The sequence below is a fragment of the Pelophylax lessonae genome (assembly GCF_965119305.1).
Source record: "Pelophylax lessonae genome assembly, chromosome: 3".
NCBI lineage: Eukaryota > Metazoa > Chordata > Amphibia > Anura > Ranidae > Pelophylax > Pelophylax lessonae.
Genome location: NC_138770.1, coordinates 26,388,779 through 26,411,848, shown reverse-complemented (window position 1 = coordinate 26,411,848; position 23,070 = coordinate 26,388,779). Strand labels below are relative to the sequence as shown.

The following is a 23,070-nucleotide window of genomic DNA, read 5'->3' as shown; positions in this document are numbered from 1 at the left end:
CCTCAGCCCCCCCCAATGTCACCTGTCACACAACAGTCACCTCATCAGTGCCCAGAAATTGACACCCATAACGTTCACATGTGAGCGCAGCGATCACGGGCAGAATCACCGCGATTCTGCCCGCGATCCGGAAATCGTTGCAAATTGCGGGACGCTTGTGCGTTGCCCGTTTTTTGCAATAGCACCCCAAACGCTGTGCGATGTTGCCGCCATTTCCGCCTGCCGAATCGCGGTAACATCGCGCAAACATCGCATGACGCCCAAAAAAGGTACAAGAGTTTCTTTGGGGCGTCATGCGTTGTTTGCGTGATGTTACCTCGATTCGGCAGGCGGAAATCGCAGCAACATTGCACAGCATTTGGGGTGCTATTGCAAATCACAGGCAACGCACAGGCTTCCAGCGATTTGCAATGATTTCTGGATCGCGGGCGGAATCGCAGTGATTCTGCCCGCGATCGCTACGCTCACATGTGAACGTAGCCTAAAGTTCACCAGTCACCAGAGACTGCCATCAGTACCGCCGTGCACCATTGCCCGTCACCTGTCACCCCATCAGTAATCGTCACCTGTCACCCCATCAGTCATCGTCATCTGTCACCCTATCAATCATCGTCACTTGACACCCCATCAGTGATCGTCACTTGTCACCCCATCAATCATCGTCACATGTCACCCCATCAGTGATTGTCATCTGTCACCCCATCAATCATCGTCACATGTCACCCCATCAGTCATTGTCACTTGTCACCCCATCAGTCATTGTCACTTGTCACCTCATCAATCATCGTCACCTGTCACCTCATCAATCATCACCTGTCACCTCATCAGTCATCGTCACCTGTTTGCCATATACATGCAATCACTTACTGACTGCCTAACGACTATATGCGTCGGCCATTAAAAGCTAAATACTGGGGTTATGGCAGCAGAAAGCCCCCATAACCCCGGTATTTTTTGAAACGGCGGGCGGTCGGCTTTCAGATAAGGGTGGTCCCAGTGGCGGATTCACCGCGGAATTACCCTTACGGTGCAGGGGAAGAGGTGCCCCCCCCTTCTGCCGCGTCCCAGACGTTTTCCCAGCTTACCAGACCCGCCGGCAGCAGGGAAAACTATCCGGTCCCGGATCCTCAGAGACAGGAAGTTGAGTGAGGGCAAGATGGCCCTCACTCGACTCTATGGTCTTGGAGGACCGGAGCTACGTCAAAAGACGTTGCCTAGCAACCGGTTTAAAGGGCCGCTTTTTTTTTTTCTTTTTTTTTTTTCCTCTTTCAACAATTTTTTTTTTTTTCTTTTTTAGTGTAGATGTGAGGTGTGAGGTCTTTTTGACCCCAGATCTCACAATAAAGAGGACCTGTCATGCCTATTTCTATTACAAGGGATGTTTACATTCCTTGTAATAGGAATAAAAATGATCAAAACATTTTTTTTTTTAAACTGTGTAAAAATAAAAAAATAATAAATAAAATAAATAGGAAAAAAAAAAAAAAAATTAAAGCGCCCTGTCCCCGTTAGCTTGCGCGCAGAAGCAAACGCATACGCAAGTCCCACCCACATATGTAAACGGTGTTCAAACCATACATGTGAGGTATCGCCGCGATCGTTAGAGCGAGAGCAATAATTTGAGCCCTAGACCTCCTCTGTAACTCTAAGCTAGTAACCTGCAGAAATTTTTAAAATGTTGCCTATGGGGATTTTTAAGTACCAATGTTTGGCGCCATTCTGTGAGCATGTGCAATTTTGAAGCATGACATGTTGGGTATCTAATTACTCGGCGTAACATTATCTTTCACATTTTGGGGAAAAAATGGGCTAAATTTACTGTTTTCTTATTTTTTAGTTAAAAAAAGTGAATTTTTTTCAAAAAAATCGCATTTGGAAGACTGCATTTGTTTTCTAGCAAAAAAAATGATTTTAGCTTGTAAACACCAAGTGTCAAAAATAGGCCCAGTCTTAAAGTGGATAAATGGACAACTTTGTGTAAAGCGCTACTTGGATGTTAGGCGTCTGTATGTGGCCAGGCTGTGAAAAAGTGTTACACATGTGGTATCGCCATACTCAGGAGGAATAGCAGAATGTATTTTGGGGTGCAATTTTTGCTATGTACATGCTATTTGTTAGAAATATTGCATAAATGGACAGCTTTGTGTAAAAAAAATGTGTTTTCATTTTCTTTCCACATATTCCAAAAACTTGTGGAAAAAAATGACATATTCAAAAGACTCATTATGCCTCAAAAATTATACGTTGGGCTGTTGGCTTTCCAAAATGGGGTCATTTTATGGGGGTTTCCATTGTCCTGGTGCTCCAGGGCCTTCAAAAGTGCGATAGGTTGTCAGGAAATTATATGTGTATTGTGCTCCTAGAATGCCGGACGGTGCTACTTGGATGTTAGGCCTCTGTATGTGGCCAGGCTGTGAAAAAGTCTCACAGATGTGGTATCGCCATACTCAGGAGGAGTAGTAGAATGTGTTTTGGGGTGTAGTTGCAAGTATACATGTGCTGTGTGAGAGAAATAACCTGTTAATACGGCAATTTGTAAAAAAAAAAAAAATCTTCATTTTGCAAAGCATTGTGGGAAAAAATTACAACTTCAAAAAACTCACCATGCCCCTTATTAAATACCTTGGAATGTCTACTTTCCAAAAAGGGGTCATTTGGGGGGTATTTGTACTTTCCTGACTTTTTAGTGTCTCAAGAAATGAGATAGGCCTTCAGTACATCAGGTGTGGTCAAGTGTGATCAATTTTCAATGATTCGCACCATCGCTTGTGGACTCTATAACTTTCACAAAGACCAAATAATATACACTTACTTGGGTTATTTTTACCAAAGATAAGTAGCAGTATACATTTTGGCCAAAATTTGTGAAGAAAAATTACTAATTTGCAAAATTTTATGACAGAAACAAAGAAAAATGCGTTTTTTCACGATATTTTCAGTCTTTTTTTATTTATAGCACAAAAAATAAAAAACCCAGTATTGATCAAATACCATCAAAAGAAAGCTCTATTTGTGTTAAAAAAAGGACACAATTTTTGTATGGGTACAGTGTTGCATGACTGAGTAATTCTCAGTCAAAGTGTGAGAGCGCTGAAAGCTGAAAATCAGTCTTGGCAGGAAGGGGGTGAAAGTGCACTGTAGGCAAGTGGTTAATTTGTGTGATTGTACTCTCAATCTTTTTGAGTTTGTGTTGCCTCCTCTTGATAATTATAGTCAACAATTCTTTTTCGCTTCTGTTAAAAAAGCCATACCATTGTTCCAGGAGAGCAGGGTCTGTGATATTGTCGTTTGGGGATATATCCCATCTAAGCCTCCTAGGTGCTATGCCTTCCTTGGCGTATTTATCCAATGTGGCAATATCCCACCAGACCCTTAATTGTTTTTCCATATTTTGTTTGAGTTCTTTAAATGATCCTTCCATGTCTTGCCTTTGTATGATAGTCTCCTGGTCAAAAATTTCCTCTATATTTACTGCTCTGGAGTTCATATATTTGAATATATCCATTGCTGCTAGGTTAATAGTGACTAAGTCACTCAAAAAATAGTAGGGGGGAGGGTGGTAACCAGCGCTATGGATGAGAACTACCAGGCTCGTAGGGTATTTAGGTTGCAGCCACCAACCGTCCCCTAAGAAACTTAGGGGCTGATATATAATGTGGGGGTGAAACGTTGGAAAGGGCGCTACCTAGCGCATGTGCAAAATGCGGGTGAGATAGAGGAAGAAAGTGCTCTAGTGCGTGATATATAGTGCAATCATAAACCTTAAGCCCGTGAGAGATTCCCAGTCCCTGGCTAAATGTAGACAATTTAAACCCAAATTTTAAAGGTAAAAAGTATATAAGATAAATAAGTAATAAATAGTGTGATAAAATGGTTCCAATAAATATGGTATGGTAGTAGCAAGTAGTAAATATGTAATAAACTAATTCCAATAAATAAATGATGGGATCAAATAAGTTAATATGGTGGTAAATACAGTGCTTAAATGATACAAGCAATGAGATTACTAGTGCATACCTGCTATATGGTGTATTCCCAATCTGACCACCAGAGGTCGCACTTACCCCTTAGCAACAAATGGAGTTTTCTCAAACCTTCTCCCCAGTCCGTCCTAGCGGACCGAAGGGTCCCATCTGCTATATGGTGTATTCCCAATCTGACCACCAGAGGTCGCACTTACCCCTTAGCAACAAATGGAGTTTTCTCAAACCTTCTCCCCAGTCCGTCCTAGCGGACCGAAGGGTCCCATCTGGGTGTAAAAAGGGGGGAAACGAACCTCTTAGTGTGGAATATACAGCAGGGTTTTTGAGGGGGCTAGTAGTAACTCACTCTTGAGATGCAGCAGATCGTGTCAGACGTATGCAGGCTGTGCCGAAGAAGCTTCCGCGTTCCAAACTGAGGCGAGCTGCGGACCGGAAGTGACGTGGGATTCCTCATCATACCCATACCCCTCTGGCTGCCCACTCACGCTCCAATCCCTGGCGTTCCGTGCTTCAGGAATGGGATGTGTGGGCTGGAAGTTTGAAGCTCAGCAACTGGCAGATACATTGTGGATGAAAAGCTTTGATGCCTGAGCCTTCATCCTCGGTAGAGTGAGCTCACCATCCAATCTCTGTGACTGAAGTCCCTGCCCTCTCTCCCTTCTCTCTCGTGCCTCCAAGTGAGTGTCAGGAACGCTCCCTGTGCACACTAAAGTGCTGTCATGAATCTGCCACCTAAGGGTTAACCTAGCTCAGACTAATTTCATTAATTGGCAATAGGCTGCCTTATTTAAGCACCTCAGAAGCACAGTGTCTTTGCTGTCTGATCTGAAGCTTCTCCTGTGTTCCTGAACCTGAAACCTGTTGTATCCAGTTTGATTCCTGTTTGACCTCCTGGCTTGTCCCTCACCTCGCTTGTCTGCTGCCCGCCCTGACCTCGGCTTGTTTGTGACCACTCTTTTGCCTTATCCTTGTCTGTTTATCTGCCACCAGATCCGGACCTGTTCACCTCCTGGCAGGGCAACCCCGAGGACCGCGACCTGGTGCTATACACGCAGCAAAATCCAACCTCACCATCTGAGGCTCTGGTGAAGACCGGTTGGCACTTAGATTCCGCACCTCGGGTTAGCCTGCGTCTACTGCCTGGGTGACACGTCTGTGCTCCATCCCTCGGTGAGCTAGAGGCTACCCTCTGCACGTCAGGCTCACCTCCAGAGTCCTGACAGTATCAGACAGCCAAGTCGCAGCCTGCAAGAGGGGCCTCACCATTGGATGAGATCTGCCAGCATCTCACAACTTTATCTCAAGCCGTAAAGACACTTCAGGAGGGCTACATGCATCTGGAGGAACGGATGCGTTCTGCACCTGGGAACCCCCCTGTGATGACAGATTCTTCTTCCTCTGTACCAGCAGATCCTACTCCAGGTCCCACAGTAGTGTTGTTGCCACCTGAACCCCGGGTCCCTACACCCGAAAAGTTCTCAGGGGACAGAGGCAAGTTCAGGGCGTTTCGCAACGCATGTGAATTATATTTCTCTCTGCAACCTCGGACTTTTTCCTTGGAGGCTACCAAAGTGGGCTTTGTCATCTCCCTGCTCCTGGATGAACCACAGTCTTGGGCTCATCGGCTTATTGAAGAGCGCAGTCCTCATCTAAAGTACTTATTGTCTTTCTTCAGTGCCATGGCTCAGCTGTATGACGACCCTCAGCGAACCTCCACCGCTGAAGCTGCTCTGCATGCGCTTCAGCAGGGTCAAAGAGATGTGGAAGACTATATAACAGACTTTAGGCGTTTGAGTTCCGACACCCAGTGGAATGACGCTGCATTACGGTATCAGTTTCGTTTAGGTCTCTCTGAAGGGCTGAAGGATGAGCTAGCCCGGGTTGGGGTTCCTGACACCCTAGAGACTCTAATAAATCTGGCTATCCAGATAGACCGCCGGCTCAGGGAACGCCGTGCAGAACGTTCCACCCAGCAGCCTCGTCCAGCCTGGATGAAGCCGCGGTTCGCGGCCCCGGTAAACGTCCCTTCCTTTAATCCGATTCCTACCAGCTCTGCTCCTGCAAACCTTGCTACGGATGTCCCGGAACCCATGCAGCTTGGGGTTAAGAGACCTGCCCTGTCTACTGAAGAAAGGCATCGCCGGCGACAGAACAATCTCTGCCTGTACTGTGGAGAAGCCGGTCACTACGTGCGCTCCTGCCCTGCGAAGCTACGTAAGTGCCTTTCCATCTCCCCATCCAGTGGTCCAGCATCCGCTTCCAGTGCTTCTCACCTAGCCTTCCCTGTCTCGTTTCAGCTTCCAGGAGGTAGCATATCAGTAACCGCGATTATTGACTCCGGAGCATGTAGTTGCTTTATCGACCTGTCATTCGCTGTTCAACGGGGTATTCCACTTCAACCCAAGACCCAAGGACTTACCATCTTCCTGGCTGATGGTTCCCACATCAGTTCCGGACCTGTAACCCAGGAGACTCCTCCTCTCCTCATGATCTCCTCTTGTGACCATAAGGAACTAATAAGCCTAGACGCTATTGCGTCCCCCTTGTTTCCAGTCATCTTGGGGCTACCTTGGTTGAAGGCACACAACCCCCAAATCGACTGGACCTCTGGAGTCCTCAAGTTCCCGTCTACCTACTGCTTGAATTCCTGCCTGCCTGACTCTCTCAGCTCCTCCAGAACCTTGCTGTGCCTAGAATCTGATCCAGATTTATGCTCTGTTGTGCCTGAGGCTTATCATAATTTTCTGGACGTTTTCAGCAAACGTGGGGCTGAGACCCTTCCCCCTCATCGTCCTTATGACTGCCCTATAGAGCTGCTTCCAGGGGCCGAGATTCCGTTTGGTCGTATCTACCCACTATCCGAACGGGAGTTGGAGGTTCTTAAGGAATACGTGGACGAAAGCTTAAAGAAGGGTTTCATCCGTCCATCTACTTCACCAGCAGGAGCAGGAATCTTTTTTGTAGAAAAAAAGGATCACTCTCTCCGTCCTTGTGTGGATTACCGAGAGTTGAATAAAGTCACGGTCAAAAACCGATATCCTCTCCCCTTGGTTCCAGAACTCTTTCAGAGATTAAGGTCTGCTGTCTTGTTTACCAAATTAGACTTACGTGGGGCCTACAATTTGGTTCGTATCCGCGAAGGGGACGAGTGGAAAACGGCGTTCCGTACCAGGTTTGGGCATTTCGAGTACCTGGTGATGCCCTTCGGTCTCTGCAACGCCCCGGCTACATTCCAGCATTTTGTAAACGACATCTTCAGAGACTGGCTTGGCACCTTCGTAATTGTCTATTTAGACGATATTTTAATCTTTTCTGCATCTCTGGACCAGCATCGGGAGCACGTCAGGAACGTTCTCGGCCGCCTCCGCCAACATGGACTCTATGCTAAGGCCGAGAAATGTGAATTTGAACAGCAAAGCATCCATTTCTTGGGCCTGATCATATCCACCGAAGGAGTTAGGATGGATCCTCAAAAAGTTTCAGCTATCCTGGATTGGCCGGCTCCATCTGACAAAAAGGGGGTGCAGCGCTTTGTTGGATTTGCAAATTTTTACAGGAGATTCATTAAGGGGTTCTCTACCATCATCTTCCCTATCACACAGCTTACCAAGCAGAACATTCGCTTCCATTGGTCCCCTGAAGCCCAGACCGCCTTCTCAGTCCTGAAAAAGCTGTTTACTACTGCTCCCATCCTGAGACACCCTGATCCCACCTTACCTTACCTCCTTGAGGTAGATGCCTCAGAAGTGGCTGTAGGGGCTGTTATCTCCCAAAGACAGGGAGTTAAAGACTTGGTACACCCTGTAGCCTTCTTTTCCCGCAAACTCTCTCCAGCGGAGAGAAACTATGATGTGGGCGATCGTGAACTTTTGGCCATCAAGGTGGCACTCGAGGAGTGGCGATATTTACTCGAAGGGGCAGCACATCCCATCCTTATCTTCACCGACCACAAGAACCTTGAATACTTGAGATCTGCTAAACGGCTGAGACCACGCCAGGCACGGTGGGCTCTGTTCTTTTCAAGTTTCACGTTTCATATTACTTACCGACCTGGTTCCAAGAACGTCAAACCGGACGCACTCTCCCGCATGTTCGATGACCCGAAGGAAATTCCTGTACCTGACACCATCCTGTCTGAAGGTAACTTTCTTCTTCCATTAACTAATCTGATGGCTCATATTAAACAGGCTTCTGTGAGTATTCCCTGTCTTCCTGAAATTTCTCTGGTACCTAAGGACAGTTTGCTATGGTTTGGGGACAAGATCTTCGTTCCAGAAGATGTCCGAATGTCGGTTCTGGGTTCTTGTCATGACCATCCCTTGGCAGGTCACTTTGGAGTCCGTAAGACCCTTGACTTGCTGCAGCATACATTCTGGTGGCCTGACCTGGAAAAAAGTTGTAGGGACTACGTGTCTTCCTGTGCTGTGTGTTCCCGAAGCAAGCCCGCGAGAAGTAAGTCATGGGGTCTCCTTAGACCACTTCCAGTTCCTGATAGACCGTGGAGGATGATCGCCATGGATTTTATTGTGGAACTTCCTCCTTCTAAGGGATGCTCTGCCATTTTTGTTGTTGTGGATAGATTGTCTAAAATGGCCCATTTTTTGCCCCTCAGGGGTGCTCCCTCTGCCAAGGAAACCGCAGAAGTCTTCATAAAAGAGATTGTTAGGCTTCACGGGGTACCTGCAAATATTGTCTCTGACAGAGGGGTGCAGTTCACCTCACGCTTCTGGAAAGCATTATGCAGTCTGTTGAAGATTGAATTATCCTTGTCTTCTGCTTACCACCCACAGACTAATGGGCAGACCGAGAGGACCAACCAGACCTTGGAACAGTACATTCGGTGTTTTACCACCTTTGTTCAAGATGATTGGGTGGCCTTGCTGCCATTCGCAGAGTTTGCCTATAATAATGCTAAACATTCTGTTACTGGACAATCTCCATTCTTCTCAAACTACGGCTTCCACCCATCCTTCTTGCCCGATATCCCGTCTGACTCTGGAGTCCCTGCAGTACAGGACACTATTAATTTCTTTGCTCGCAACAGCAAATTACTGCAAGAAGCCATACTTAAGGCACAAACGGCATCTAAGAAGATCTTTGATAGAAGAAGAAGGGGAGAATTAATTCTTCAACCAGGTGACCAGGTTTGGTTGTCCACAACTAACCTCCGTTTAGCCTGTCCATCTAAAAAATTGGCTCCCAGGTTTATTGGACCCTTTCCGGTCAAGAGGAAACTTAATGAAGTTTCCTATGAGTTATCTTTACCCAATTCACTCCGCATTCACCCAGTATTTCACGTCTCCTTGTTAAAGCCTGCAGTTCCCAATACCTTCCCTGGTAGGAGTTCAGAGCCACCCGAACCTGTAATCATTGATGGAGATGTGGAATATGAAGTAGAAGCTATTGTGGACTGCCGGAAGAGAGGAAACCTGTTACAGTACCTTGTCAAGTGGAAGGGTTATGGTCCAGAAGAAAACATCCACGCTATGGAACTTATCCAGGCTTTCTTTCGCAGTCACCCACAAAAGAGAAACCTATTGGGCACCCGGAGGTTGCCCTTAAGGGGGGGGCAATATCAGGAACGCTCCCTGTGCACACTAAAGTGCTGTCATGAATCTGCCACCTAAGGGTTAACCTAGCTCAGACTAATTTCATTAATTGGCAATAGGCTGCCTTATTTAAGCACCTCAGAAGCACAGTGTCTTTGCTGTCTGATCTGAAGCTTCTCCTGTGTTCCTGAACCTGAAACCTGTTGTATCCAGTTTGATTCCTGTTTGACCTCCTGGCTTGTCCCTCACCTCACTTGTCTGCTGCCCGCCCTGACCTCGGCTTGTTTGTGACCACTCTTTTGCCTTGCCCTTGTCTGTTTATCTGCCACCAGATCCGGACTTGTTCACCTCCTGGCAGGGCAACCCCGAGGACCGCGACCTGGTGCTATACATGCAGCAAAATCCAACCTCACCATCTGAGGCTCTGGTGAAGACCGGTTGGCACTTAGATTCCGCACCTCGGGTTAGCCTGCGTCTACTGCCTGGGTGACACGTCTGTGCTCCATCCCTCGGTGAGCTAGAGGCTACCCTCTGCACGTCAGGCTCGCCTCCAGAGTCCTGACAGTGAGTGAGTACAATAAGGTAAGATTTAAGAGGTGCCCTGTGGACTCTGATGTAAGGGGGGCTTTGGGAACCCTAATTAAGGGAGGAATGCTGGGAACTCTGATGTAAGTGGGAGGTTTGGTGAGCAGAAACCCCCTTACATTAGAGTTCCCCTTTACATCAGCATTCTCCCTTAAAAATACAATTTTGCCATGCGCGGCTAAAGTGCTTGGCTTTGGCTTGAAGAAAAGGTGGCAACCCGAGCTTCCTGTGGGTTTCTGCTGTTGCCTCACGAGGAGTTTATGTGTAATCTCCATTAGTAACTGTAAATTGGGTTTTGGTTTTTACTAATAGTTTGATATAAGTTCAATGTACCCATTTGTGTGAACACAGTTTTCAGGTTTTAGTATAAGAAATAATTCTTTAATGGAGGGGGATTTTACACAGGAAGAGGTCCTAGCAGCCATCAAAAGTCTAAACCCATCAAAAGCGCCGACAAAAATTATTAGCTTCTCATCTAAATACTTTTTTATCTAAATATATCCATCCAGATCAAGTTGGATTTGTCCCCAATAGACGAGCGCCAGATCAGACTAGACGGATAGTTGACGTCATATCAGCTTTAAACTCTAACTGGGATGAGCGGGGGAAGAGGGGAGGCATGGTGTTGTCCTTAGACCTGCAGAAGGCCTTTGATTCCATCTCCTGGGATTATCTATTTTTCACTCTGGAAACTTACGGATTTGGGGTGAACTTTTTAAACACCTTAAAAACAATATACGGTGAACCCACGGCTCGATTGCTAGTGAAGGGATATAGTTCACAGCCTATTTCCATACATAGAGGCACTCGACAGGGATGCCCCCTGTCCCCACTCCTGTTTATTTTAGCCATTGAGCCCCTGGCTATCAAGCTTAGAGGCACTCCAAATATTCAAGTTATTTGTTGTGGAGATCAGGAGCACAAATTTGCTTTATTGGCGGATGACGTCCTTATGCTTCTCTCTTCCCCAATCACCTCGATACCCAATCTGTACAAGGTGTTGGGATGCTTCGCATCTATTTCAGTTATAAAGGTCAATCACTCTAAATCTCTAGAGCTTAATATATCCCTTGAGACCCGCATAGTCCATACCCTACAACAGTCGTTCTCTTTCAAATGGCAAACAGATGCCCTTCCCTATTTAGGCATTTTCTTAACCCCCCTCTCTCCATACACTGTATCAAAAAAACTTCCCACCATTAAATAAAAAGCTATCAGAGGATCTTAAGAGATGGTCTAATAGTCCCCCCCCCCCTTCATGGTTTGGTTGATTGTACTGTAGCCCTGCCCCCAGGGGAGTGGCTAAGTGCAGACACATCCTCCTCACTTCGATTGCCCTGAATGATTTCCAACCCACTTGACACTATGGGTTCTGTCATTGTAATTGATTAAGACCACCAGAATTGCAATAAAGAATCAAGTTTACTAATCTTTGACTTGCGTTTAGTAAAATGCACAAACAAGTTCAATAAAGCAATTAATACAAGAACATTAATGACAGAATGGATCCTAAGCCCCGGTTCACACTACTGCGTGTGCGGGGTTCGCATGTCATGTCGGAGCGCACTGCTCCGACATGACATGCGATCAGCTGTGCGGTGCGAGTTTAGCCATACAGTTTGTATGGCTAAATTCGCATCGCACCCGCAGCAAACACGCACAGGAGGCATTTTTGCTGCCGCATCAGGATCGGATCGCACAGCGGTTCACACTTGTGCGATCCGATCCTGTGCGAACTGGGGGAGGAGGGGCAAGGCCTTCTGATCCGCCACGCACTATGCGGAGCTACAGTGTCCTGTGACGACCGTTAGAATTAATAGGGAATTCTGCTAAAACAGCTCTGCAGTCCCGCCCTGGCTCAGGCTAGAAGTATAACAGATACTTTAAGCTGGATGTCTCTCACCCAATGTGACGAACTCTGTTCCACAGTCCACTCCAAAATGTAGAACAATTCTCCTGCTCTCGAGTGAAATATGATGGGGGGAAGAGGAATACTTCCAACGGACTTGGATGGGTATGACTAATGATCTTGCTGCCCCCTCAGGATCAAGGGTGTCCGAAAACCAATTGGAAAACAAAAAAGAAAGGGGCCCACCGACCTAGTGCATTACCACTAAAAATATTTATTAAAATAGTAAAAAGTATACATTATACTCACAAAACGGGTGTGATTATTGCATATGTCAACATATTGGACCAAGGTAGCCAGGGGACTACGCAATGTTGGATGGCATGCTGTGTACCGCATGAAAACTGCTGTGGCTAGGCTGACACGTTTTGAGGGTGAGCCCCCTTCCTCAGAGCCAAGATATGCTGCTGGACCCCACACTGGACTTCCGGGGGGCTAAATGGAAGCTGGCTCCACCCCTTCCTGTCCAGCCCCAAGGGGGGGGGCAAAGGTCGGTGGGCGGGGGATGGAAGGTGTGCCCCACAGGAACAGCATCGTCCACCCACTCCCCAAATGACATACCAGGCTGTGGTAGCAGCATTTAAACAGAACAGCTTAAAAACACGCAATTTGGAAAAAAAAAAACATACAAAAGGTAAATGCATAAAACATAAATAAAATATATCATATGTAATGCACAACCAAAACGGGTAAGTATTTTCCTCCTAACCTTCAAAGGACTGAGAACAAAACATCACATGATACCAATGTGTACTTATAGTGAAAGACCCCATAAGGGTCAAGGGAATACCACTATATAAACGCAATTTTCAGTAGTGTTGTAGCTGTGCCTTCAATCATATCTACATAGGTGTATACAGATGTACAATAAATGTCCATATGTGGTGTATACTGGCCTTTAAAAAACATTGTGCTGTCATCAGGCTCATCTTTTGTGTATGGTATACTGTATATGATATTTTATGCCACAATGTAGGGCAGCAGAGAGCGCTGGATGATATGTGGCAGACACTACCCTGTCGGCCGTGCTGTCACTTTACCCGCACGCCGACTGGGACCCGAAACCCAGAAGTGCGGGTGTATGCGTTCCACCGCATACCACGTCACTTCCGGGAGGCCCCCCCATGTAGTGCACAGTCACTTCCGGAGTCAATCCCTACTGCAAGCAGCTGGCGCTGTGGGCTGATCAAACACACAGCGCCATAGGCTGCTGCTTACACCCGCCCACCTGCCCGGACACAACACTCAGGCCCATGCTAGCGATGGATACGACATGGTAACCTAGACAATGAGCATTGAAATAGCCCAGGGCAGAGGCCATACGGGACTCCTGAAGGAAAAATTGCAAAATAGTGCATCAGCACAAATGGCAGAATTAAAGCTACTGAAAAACGGGGACAGTACTGCTAATAGAAAAAAATATCAATAATAAATGGCCAATACTTCCATAGATGTAAGTAATAGCAATAATAAATGACCAGGTGCAGTTATTCAGTTGTTCAATTGGGACAGGTAATGAGCAGACACAGTCACACTGGGGACCCCACCACCAGTATGCATGCACAAGTCACGCCTGTGAACAACAAACCAATACTGGGGGACACATCCCACCGTATGACCGCATATGCAGGGAAATAAGGAAGAGCCGGCCGGCCAAAAAAAAAAAAAAACGTGTGATCACGCCACGCTCTTGTGCAGCTTACACATCCTGCGGTCCTTGGTTCAACCCCATTCCTCTGTAATAATCTCGCCAAGCTCACCCAAAAAGGGAAAGTAAGGGCGTTCCTTCTTGAGGTGCTTAAAATACCTCCTCTGTTGGGAAGGCGACTCTACTGGCTCCTCCCAATTCAATGCTTCTTTAACAGCTTTAACCTAGGTGGGAACCAGGGCAAAATCAAAGCCCACACTGGAGTCGTCCGCTTCTACCTCACTATCCGAGGAATTAGATGAGGAGTGACTCTGCTGGGAAGAACCAGGGATATAGGGATTGTCCCCAACAGGAGTGCCTGCCAAGTGGGCAGAGGGGGTGCTGGTGCAGCCAGGATTCAAGTTCTTTAAGGATTTCTGAACCACCCGCCTAACCAGAGACTCCATCTGCTGGTTGCTATCCTCTCTTTCACTTGTGGCATGGGCATAACAGGGCTCACAAAGCGATTTGCCATCAGGGACCTGCGATCCACATCCCCAGCAGGATCTCCTGGCAGTGTCCTGATGCAACTCTGGAATCTTCACCATGACGCCTGGAAGACGACCTATGGTGCCTAGAACTTGAAGATGAAGTGTTGTGACCTAGGAGGGTCTTTATGTTGACAGGCCATGTGTAGCCTTTCAGACCTAGAAGGGCTTAAGAGAAAGTGAAGGGTAAATAGAACAGGGAAAGGCCAAACCATACAGGGAGAGGAAGAAAGCCAATCCTACCTGTAGTGTAAGGGCTGGCCCCCAGGGGATGGTGAAACATCCATACTCCTAAGGTGGGCTGCTAAAGACCAAGGTGTTAGATACATGAAGGAAGGGGAGCACACAGGCTTCTCATCCCAGCATAGGCAGCACTCACTCTTAGAAGACAACCGCAGAGCACGGGAAGCCATCAATGAACCGCAAAGCAACCCATGGATAGCTATTTAAATCTGACGCCAGAATGACGTCAACGCCCCCCCCCCCCGGCGCCTGCGCCGTAAGCCTCGTCATCCGTCGGCGCTCGTGCACATGCGCATTTTCCCTGTACTGCGCATGCATGAACCAAGCCTCGATTCAGATCGAGGTTCGGAAAACACAAGCAAGCAGCGGAGTGGACGAGAAGGACGCAGAATGAAACGCTGCACGTCCCATAGCTGAGCTAGACCTCAGGGAAAAAAAATAGGAAATAAACACAGTGCAAGACAATACAAAATAAACTGCTGCCAGAAACGGGAACAACGTTACTAATCCACGACCAGACCTGGGGACATCAAAGGACACCGCAGCTGCACGCTTGTCAGGGCGTATTAATGGGCCTCCCGCTAATATCTGGGACGACTGGCCATATTGCCACTTGCCTGTCAATGGCCAGGCTTGTAAGCTCTTCATGGCACCAAATTCCACACCCGCGTCCTACCCCGCTAATAGCGAGGGGAGGGGAACACCACCAGGATCCATCGTGCAGACCGCCAGGGGAATCTTCATGAGGTAAGAATTGACCATAATCCATTTAGGAGGAGGACAAAAAAGGAACACGGCCTCTGGCCTGGAGCAAAAATGTATTGGGGTAGGGTCCTATGAGGTAGGAGGACGCGGGACTAACCCACACATACGCTGCCATGGAGTCTGTCAGGAAATTTGATTTTTTTTATTGGATGATATATGGCAGAAATGAAAAAATCTTTTTTTTTGTTTTTTAAATCGGTCTTTTTTTTGTTTATAGCACAAAAAATGAAAACCACAGAGGTGATCAAATACCAGCAAAAGAAACCTCTATTTTTGGGGAAAAAAGGGCATCAATTTTATTTGGGTACAACGTCATGCCACCGCGCAATTCTCGTTAATGAAACGCAGTGCCCCATCGTTGGTGTCATTGGGAGGAATTCTGTCCCAAGGGCTAGATAAAAGCGAGCAAAGGGAATCTGGCCCCTGGGCCCTAGTTTGGAGACCATTGTTCTAGACAGTTCCATTTGCCCAGTTCCATTCCAGTCCCCAACAACACAACATCGTGTCATTGTGGGACAATTCGGTCCATTCTGTGGACAGTCCAGGTCACCTGGCACTGAAAACCAGGCTGTCCTTGACCTATCCCTCTCGACCAATAAGAGAGAACATACCCAACCTTTATTATACATTAGAGTTAGGATTAAAATTAAAAATTGGAACGTGATGCATCCTTCCATTTTTTCAACTCTTTTTCAAAATTCCGGGAGGCATTACATTGAGCTTAAGTGTATTTCTCAAACATTAGTTTATCCATTTCCCGGATACAGTCTCCGAGGGTTGGAGGACTGGGTGAAACCCAACATGAGGCTATCAGCTTACGGGCTACTGTATAAAAAGTTATCTCGTAATAGCCTCTACCTGGTCATGATCCATTGTGGAGAATATACTTACCCCAGAAGAAATAGGGATCCAGAGTGAGCACAATATCAGCACAATATCATATACAGAATTTCGCTTATCTAACACTTCCTGTCAATACTTATACTGTATAATCAATGAGACTTTATAAACTCTGTGGACATCAAGGATGGATACTTGAATGTTCCTGTTTTTCTGGCCCACAAGCAATGTTTCCCCTTTGCTGTGGGCCTTCAGCTTCTCTGGTTCATCATCTCTTCTGCACTTTGAGTGTTCACAAAGGCGCTGGCCCCCAGGGCTAGCCTTGCTGTGCTCCCAGGGTATCCCCATTGTGGAATATCTGGAACACCTCCATTAGCTTAGGTTCTGGCTGACAGCATAGCTAGAACTGTCCTGACATTGCGAAGATTCAACTGGTCCTGAACCTTCAGAACTCAGTTCTGGAACCAACTCATCACTTAGAATATCTGAGTCTACTTCTAAACACAGCTCAAGCAAGAGTTTTTCTTCCCCAAGAGAATCTTAAAACTCTCTGTTCCCAGGCTCAGGCTCTTCAGTCCAAGGGTCACCCAACTTTTTGCTTCTGCATGAGATTTCTGGAGCTCATAGTAGTGTTCTTCTAGATCAGGGGGTCTCCAAACTTTCTAAACAATGAGTCAGTTTACTGTTCTTTAGACTTTAGGCTTTAGACTTTAGGGGGGGGGGGGGCGTACTCTGGCCAATCGGAGGAGAAAGGGCCTCGTCAGTTGGAAAAAATGGGGCCATCTATGATTCAAGTTCAAGCGCAGTTTGCTATGTCCTCCGTCACAGCAGCTCTTGGATCACATAGTTGCAGGATTTGCATCTTAGAGACCTCCCTCTTGTAATAGTGAGGGTAAGCAGTAATGGCAGGGATTATCTTAGCAACAATCTAGCAACAAGGCATGATGGGGAGGACGATATCTCAGAGGGTTTTTTGGGCTAGGCTCTGTGAGGTACATAAATGGCCTACACCTATAGGATGGGAATTATTCAACTTTATTAAAATCTGCACAGTTAGTTTTCATCTACAGGCGCCCCCTAACCAGAATATGCATTTTTTGGGAACAACAAACTGATACTTGCTGACCGCAATACGTATATATATACATTGTGGTTTACTGGGGTTATGGCCGAAGCTATATGCCATAACCCCGAAATTGTTTTTTCCAGCCGGTGGCTGGCTTTCTCATGAAACCATTCTGAGCAGCTTATGAGCTTTCTGAAGCAGCGGGAAGGGACATACCCCCCTCTCCTGCCGCTCACCGGTGTTTGGGCTTACCGTTTTCCTTGGGTTGCCTAAGAAACGATCGGATGGTGTGGCTGGCTGCTGCCATAGACGATCAAAGTGTAGATACTCTTTGATTACCCCAATGGCCTTGGAGGAACGGAGTGACATCATGACGTCAGTTCTGATCCAGGCTAGAAGTAAATCTTTTTTTCTTTTTGCTTTTAAAGTTAAAGAAGAGATTTGGGGTCTTTTTGACACCCATAAAGAGGACCTGTCATCCTTATTTCTATTACAAGAGATGTTTACAATCCTTGTATTAGGAATAAAAGTGATGGGAAAAAAAGGGCTAGAGTAAAGATAAACAGTAAAAAAATAAAAAATAAATAAGAAAAGAAAAATGTAAAGAGCCCCGTCCCTCCGTGCTCGCACGTAGAAGCGAACACATACGTTAGCTGTGCAGGCATATGTAAACCGTATTCGCACCACACATGTGAGGCGAACATTAGAGCGAGAGCAAATATTCTAGCGCTAGATCTTCTGTGTAACTCTAAACAGGTCACCTGTGAAGGCTTTTTAAAGGTCACCTATGGAGATTTTTAAGTACCGCAATTTGTCTACGAGTGTACGCAATTTTAAAGCATGACATTTTAGGTATCTATTTACTCGGCATAACATCATCTTTCACATTATACAAAAAAAATTGAGGTTTAGGGGTATTGTGTTTTTTTAATGAATTAAAATATATTTTCCAACAAAAAATTGAGTTTGCAAAATCGCTGCGCGAATACCATGTGACATAAAAAATTGCAACTTTCCCCATTTCTTTCTCTTGGGTCTCCGCTAAAAAAAATGTATAATGTTTGGGGGTTCTAAGTAGTTTTCTAGCAAGAAATACTGATACTGTTCGGAAGAAGATGAAGGGAGAACACCCTGAAGGCCAGTCCTGAAAAGTTACCTGTTAGAGCAAATAACCAAAACATCACCGAGAGTACTCAACTGTTTTGCTACGAGGAACAAATACGCCTACAATCACCGTAAGTACGCTAAGTACAAAAATCCCAATATGGTCCACAAGGTGGTGACCTGACTTCTCTCAGATGGAACGCACAAACAGGAAGTGATGAGGTAAAGACAGGAAGTGACACTGACAGGAAGTGATGTAGGTCCACAGAGGAAGTGATGTCAGATATAGAAAGGAAAGAGGCGAGTCGGGAGGAAGAAGAGAGGAGAAGTGGCAGCAGAGGAGGTAATAAGATATTATTTTCTATATATAATCTTTAATTACATAAAGAAAATGTTCTCCTTCCGTTTGTATGCTGGAGGAACAGAAACAGAGGAATGTATAACACTGAGAATCAGATTGCAGTCCCCCGGTGAAATCACATAAGTAGGATGAGCAGCAAAACTTCCTCCAGCTCTCCTGTAGCGCCTTCATCAGGCTGAGCCGAGGTACTCATAATCTATCTGGGGAAGAGGCAGAGCTTAGGGTGACCCCGACACTCACCCCTGGAAATATTCAGCAGCTTTCCTCCCTCATCACTACTAACATTAATCCCATCCTCTACCCCAACACCAACTGGGCCCCCAGATCTGTATATACTGGATGACCGGTAACCCCACCGTGTCTGTGCCATCTATACTCTGCATGTGTCAGAAGATACCAGACATGGCTACCTGCCCCCATCTGACACCGCTGTCCCCGCTCCTCACCCCCCCATCTGACACCACTGTCCCCCGCTCCTCACCCCCCATCTGACACCACTGTCCCCCGCTCCTCACCCCCCCCCCATCTAACACTGCTATACCCCGCTCCTCACCCCCCCCCCCGTCTAACACTCCTGTACCCCACTCCTCACCCCCATCTAACACCGCTATTCCCCGCTCCTCACCCCCCCATCTAACACTGCTGTTCCCCGCTCCTCACCCCCCATCTAACATTGTTGTCCCCCACTCCTCATTCCCTTATTCAACATTGCAGATCTCAACTCCTCACAACCCTTGTTCGATGCTTCTGTCCCCCACTCTTTACCCAGACCCAATGCTGCCACCTTGCTTTCTCTCGCTTGTCACATGATATTACTCTTATCTCTATTAATAAAACACAGATCTGACCAGAGAGGTGAGGAGAATTCTTTATTCTAATATAGAAAGCATATTATAGTGGATTTGCATTGTGCACTGTGCAGCATTGTGACTGGTGTGGTGAGCGTTTCTGCAGCGATACTACAACTACAAAGAGTGACAAGTATTATAACTGGCGCAATAGACCAGTGACCCCCCCTAAACCATAGATTGAAGCGGGGTGTTATCTAACAATATACTTTTAGAACAGTGTATTTGTGTCCTGCAAAAATATTGCCTCTTTTGCTGCGTTAACTGTGCTACACACAGTGACAACAGTTACTGGCCAATTTTTTGTAGAACTGGTGTGATAAATCAGTGCCCCCCCCCCAATACCACAGATTGAAGCGGGGTATTTATATGCAGGAGTGAGAATAAAAATAACCTATGCGCTTGATCATATGCCAGATGTTATAGATAAAAACTGAGTGATAGATAAAGAGTCAAGATAGGGAATTAAAGGAATTAGCAGCCAATTCTGTATAGTGTCACCACATACATAAATAGATAAAAGGCAATAAAATCATCGTGCAATTGATCCCCAATAAAACTTGACAAGAGAACTCACTTAAAATATACACATCAATAATAAATATCAAAAAATGTGACATCAAAATAATAGTAATGTGATAAAGTGCATATGTGCCAAAAGTGCATAAAAATGCATAAATATGTGAGAACAGACTCCAATAAGTAGCAGCAAAAAGCTATAACCAATAATAGCGAACAAACGTCACTGTGAAGGAAAAGTGACAGTGAATGAAAGTGCCAAGTGGTGGTAAACTAAACGAAGTCCCCAATAAGATATGATCCAAAGTGAAAATAATAAATAAATGCACAGTGAAGGAATAGCAATATATGATTGTGTAAATAAAAGCTGTGACTGTGACACATATGCACTTTATCACATCACTATTATTTTGATGTCACATTTTTTGATATTTATTATTGATGTGTATATTTTAAGTGAGTTCTCTTATCAAGTTTTATTGGGGTATTTATATATCTTCTTCCACATATACTGCGCTTCTCTAGAGACTTTTGTCACAGGGTAATTTAAAATGACAGGCAGAGGAAGAGGCAGGCCCTTACGCAGGGGTGGTAGGGGTAGGGCAGAAGCAGTAGGCCGGAGCCAAAGTGTGAAGTTTCAGAAGGTGCGTTCAATTATGTCAAAGGACACACCAGACTTGGTTGAGTGGCTCACTCAGCTTTCCTCTTCTGCACCCTCCTCATCCTCTCTATCTGCACCCTCTTCACTCTCTGCTGTGTGCGCCACCAAAGACACCACCGCCAACACCACCACCACCATATACCCTCTGCTTGAGTCACTGGAATTATTTTCTGATCCATCACAAGACATTTGCGATGTGCAGCCATTCTTGGCATCGAATCAGGAAGAGGAGGTAGCAACAGCCGCCACTCAGCAGTCTGATGTCTGTACCCAGATTAGCCCAAAGAGGTTGGTCCCCGCTGTTGCTGCCTACTCCAAGATCTCAAATGTTAGTGGTATGGAATGTGACGTCAATGATGACGTGTCTATGGACGTCACGTGGGTGCCCACAAGAAAGAAAGAGGAGGGGAGTTCAGAGGGAGAGTGTCATGGTCTTACCTTCTTGCTGTTCTCCTTCGTTTGACATGTGCTGGCGGCCATCTTGGTTTCTGGGTTTCTTGTAGCCTCCCACTCTGCGGCTCCTCCTTCCCACTGAGAGGAGCTGGACGCCTAGCTCATATATATAGGAGGTCTGTGGCTTCAGTTCCTTGCTTGGTCCTCCTGTGTTCACATGCTTCTAAGACTGCTGCTGCTTCTGGTTCCTGATCCTGGCTTCGTCTGATTACCCTGCTGGTTCCTGATCCTGGCTTCGTCTGACTACCCTGCTGGTTCCTGATCCCGGCTTCGTCTGACTACCCTCCTGGCTCCTGACCTCTGGCTTCGCAAAGACTCTGCTTCGGTTTTGCCATCCGTTTGGACTTTTGCTTTACAGCTTGATTTTTAATAAAGCCTTCTTATTTTCACTTATCTGTTGTTGTACGTCTGGTTCATGGTTCCGTGACATTAGGACCAAGCCATGAATTCTGACGGTACAGGGCCATCCTCGCTACCCACGCTGGTTGCCAGACTTGATCAGCAGGATCACCTGTTGGGTCAGTTCGCCGTGGCGTTGCAAATCCTGCTTGAACGCACGGCTCATTTCGCTCCCGTTGCCGATGGGTCGGTTGTCGCTCCTGGGCCCGCTCCTACTGCCGCTCTGGTTGTTGCGCCAGAGTCTACCCCGACACCTGTTGTTGCGCCTGCGGTGTTTCGGGGTATGACTGGTTCTGCCCCCCTTCCACAGCGCTTTGGGGGAGAGCCAACTCAGTGCCGAGGTTTCCTTAACCAGGTGGGCATTTATTTCGAGTTGCTGCCACATGCCTTTCCTACTGAGAGATCAAAGGTGGGCTTCTTAATTTCGCTGCTCTCGGACAAGGCCTTGGCCTGGGCCAGCCCTTTATGGGAGAACAACAATCCGGTGGTTGCCGAGTTTTCCGGTTTTGTTGCTTCTCTTCGGAGGGTATTCGATGTGCCGGCTCGTGCTGCCTCTGCTGCGAAGCTCCTTATGTCCATCAGACAGGGTTCACGATCCGTAGCTGAATACGCCATTGAGTTTCGTACCCTGGCAGCAGAGGTGGGCTGGAATAATGAGGCTCTGGTCGCTGCTTTCTCTCATGGTCTCTCGGATGCCTTGAAGGATGAGATTGCAGCTAAGGACCTACCAGTGGAGCTCGAGTCTCTTATTTCTTTCCTGATTTTGATTGACACCAGACTCAGGGAGAGACCTTCCTTTAAGGAGAGTCTGCGGAGGCCTCCTAACAGATTGGCGCCTACCTTTGCTGTCCCACCCGTGCCTCCCTCTCCTCCCACGCCTCCTGGGGATGACTTGGCTGGGGATGAACCCATGCAGCTGGGCTTTGCTCGCCTGTCCGAGGGGGAGAGGGTACTCCGGAGACGCGAGGGCCGATGCATGTACTGTGGTCTCGGTGGGCATTTTCGGTTGGCATGTCCGAACCGTCCGGGAAACCCTCGCACCTGAGATCCTGTCGGGGGCAGATCTTGGGTGGAGTCTCCTCGTCCCCGGTTTCCCGTGTTGACAAACCACTGATCACTGTTGTCCTCTCCTGGGTCGGGGGCTCAGTGACGACCCAGGCGTTGGTGGACTCTGGTGCTGGTGGTTTGTTCATTGATAGTGTGTTCGCTGCCGCCAATTCCATTCCTCTGCAGGCCCGAGGTTCTCCACTGGCTCTTGAGGCGATAGACGGCAGACCCCTTCTGCCGCCACACGTGACTCATGAGACCCTTCCAGTGGGGATAGCCATTGGTGCCGTTCACAGAGAGTCGGTCTGCTTCCAGGTTATTTCGTCTCCACACTACTCGGTGGTCTTGGGGTACCCCTGGCTCCAGAAGCATAATCCGACTTTCGATTGGAGATCGGCCGAGATCCTCTCGTGGTCACCACAGTGTGGGGCTAGTTGCATCCATGGGCCTGTCAAGTTGCTGTGTACTTCCTCGGACTCTCTGTTGCCTCCTGAATACGAGGAGTACCGGGATGTATTCGATAAGGTGCGCGCGGTTGCCCTACCTCCGCACCGCCCATACGA

General features: G+C 47.0%; 2 protein-coding genes across 2 annotated transcripts in view; both read left to right on the top strand.

Annotated features, from left to right (window-relative positions):
* Positions 1 to 23,070, top strand: part of LOC309550260 (uncharacterized protein) — a gene marked incomplete at both ends in the record, with an annotated part of 1,652,360 nt that overhangs the window by 1,295,829 nt on the left and 333,461 nt on the right. The gene's annotated exons all lie outside the window — the stretch shown is intronic.
* LOC309549821 (uncharacterized protein) overlaps positions 1 to 23,070 on the top strand; it is a gene marked incomplete at its 3' end in the record, with an annotated part of 279,510 nt that overhangs the window by 40,075 nt on the left and 216,365 nt on the right. The window lies entirely within an intron of this gene.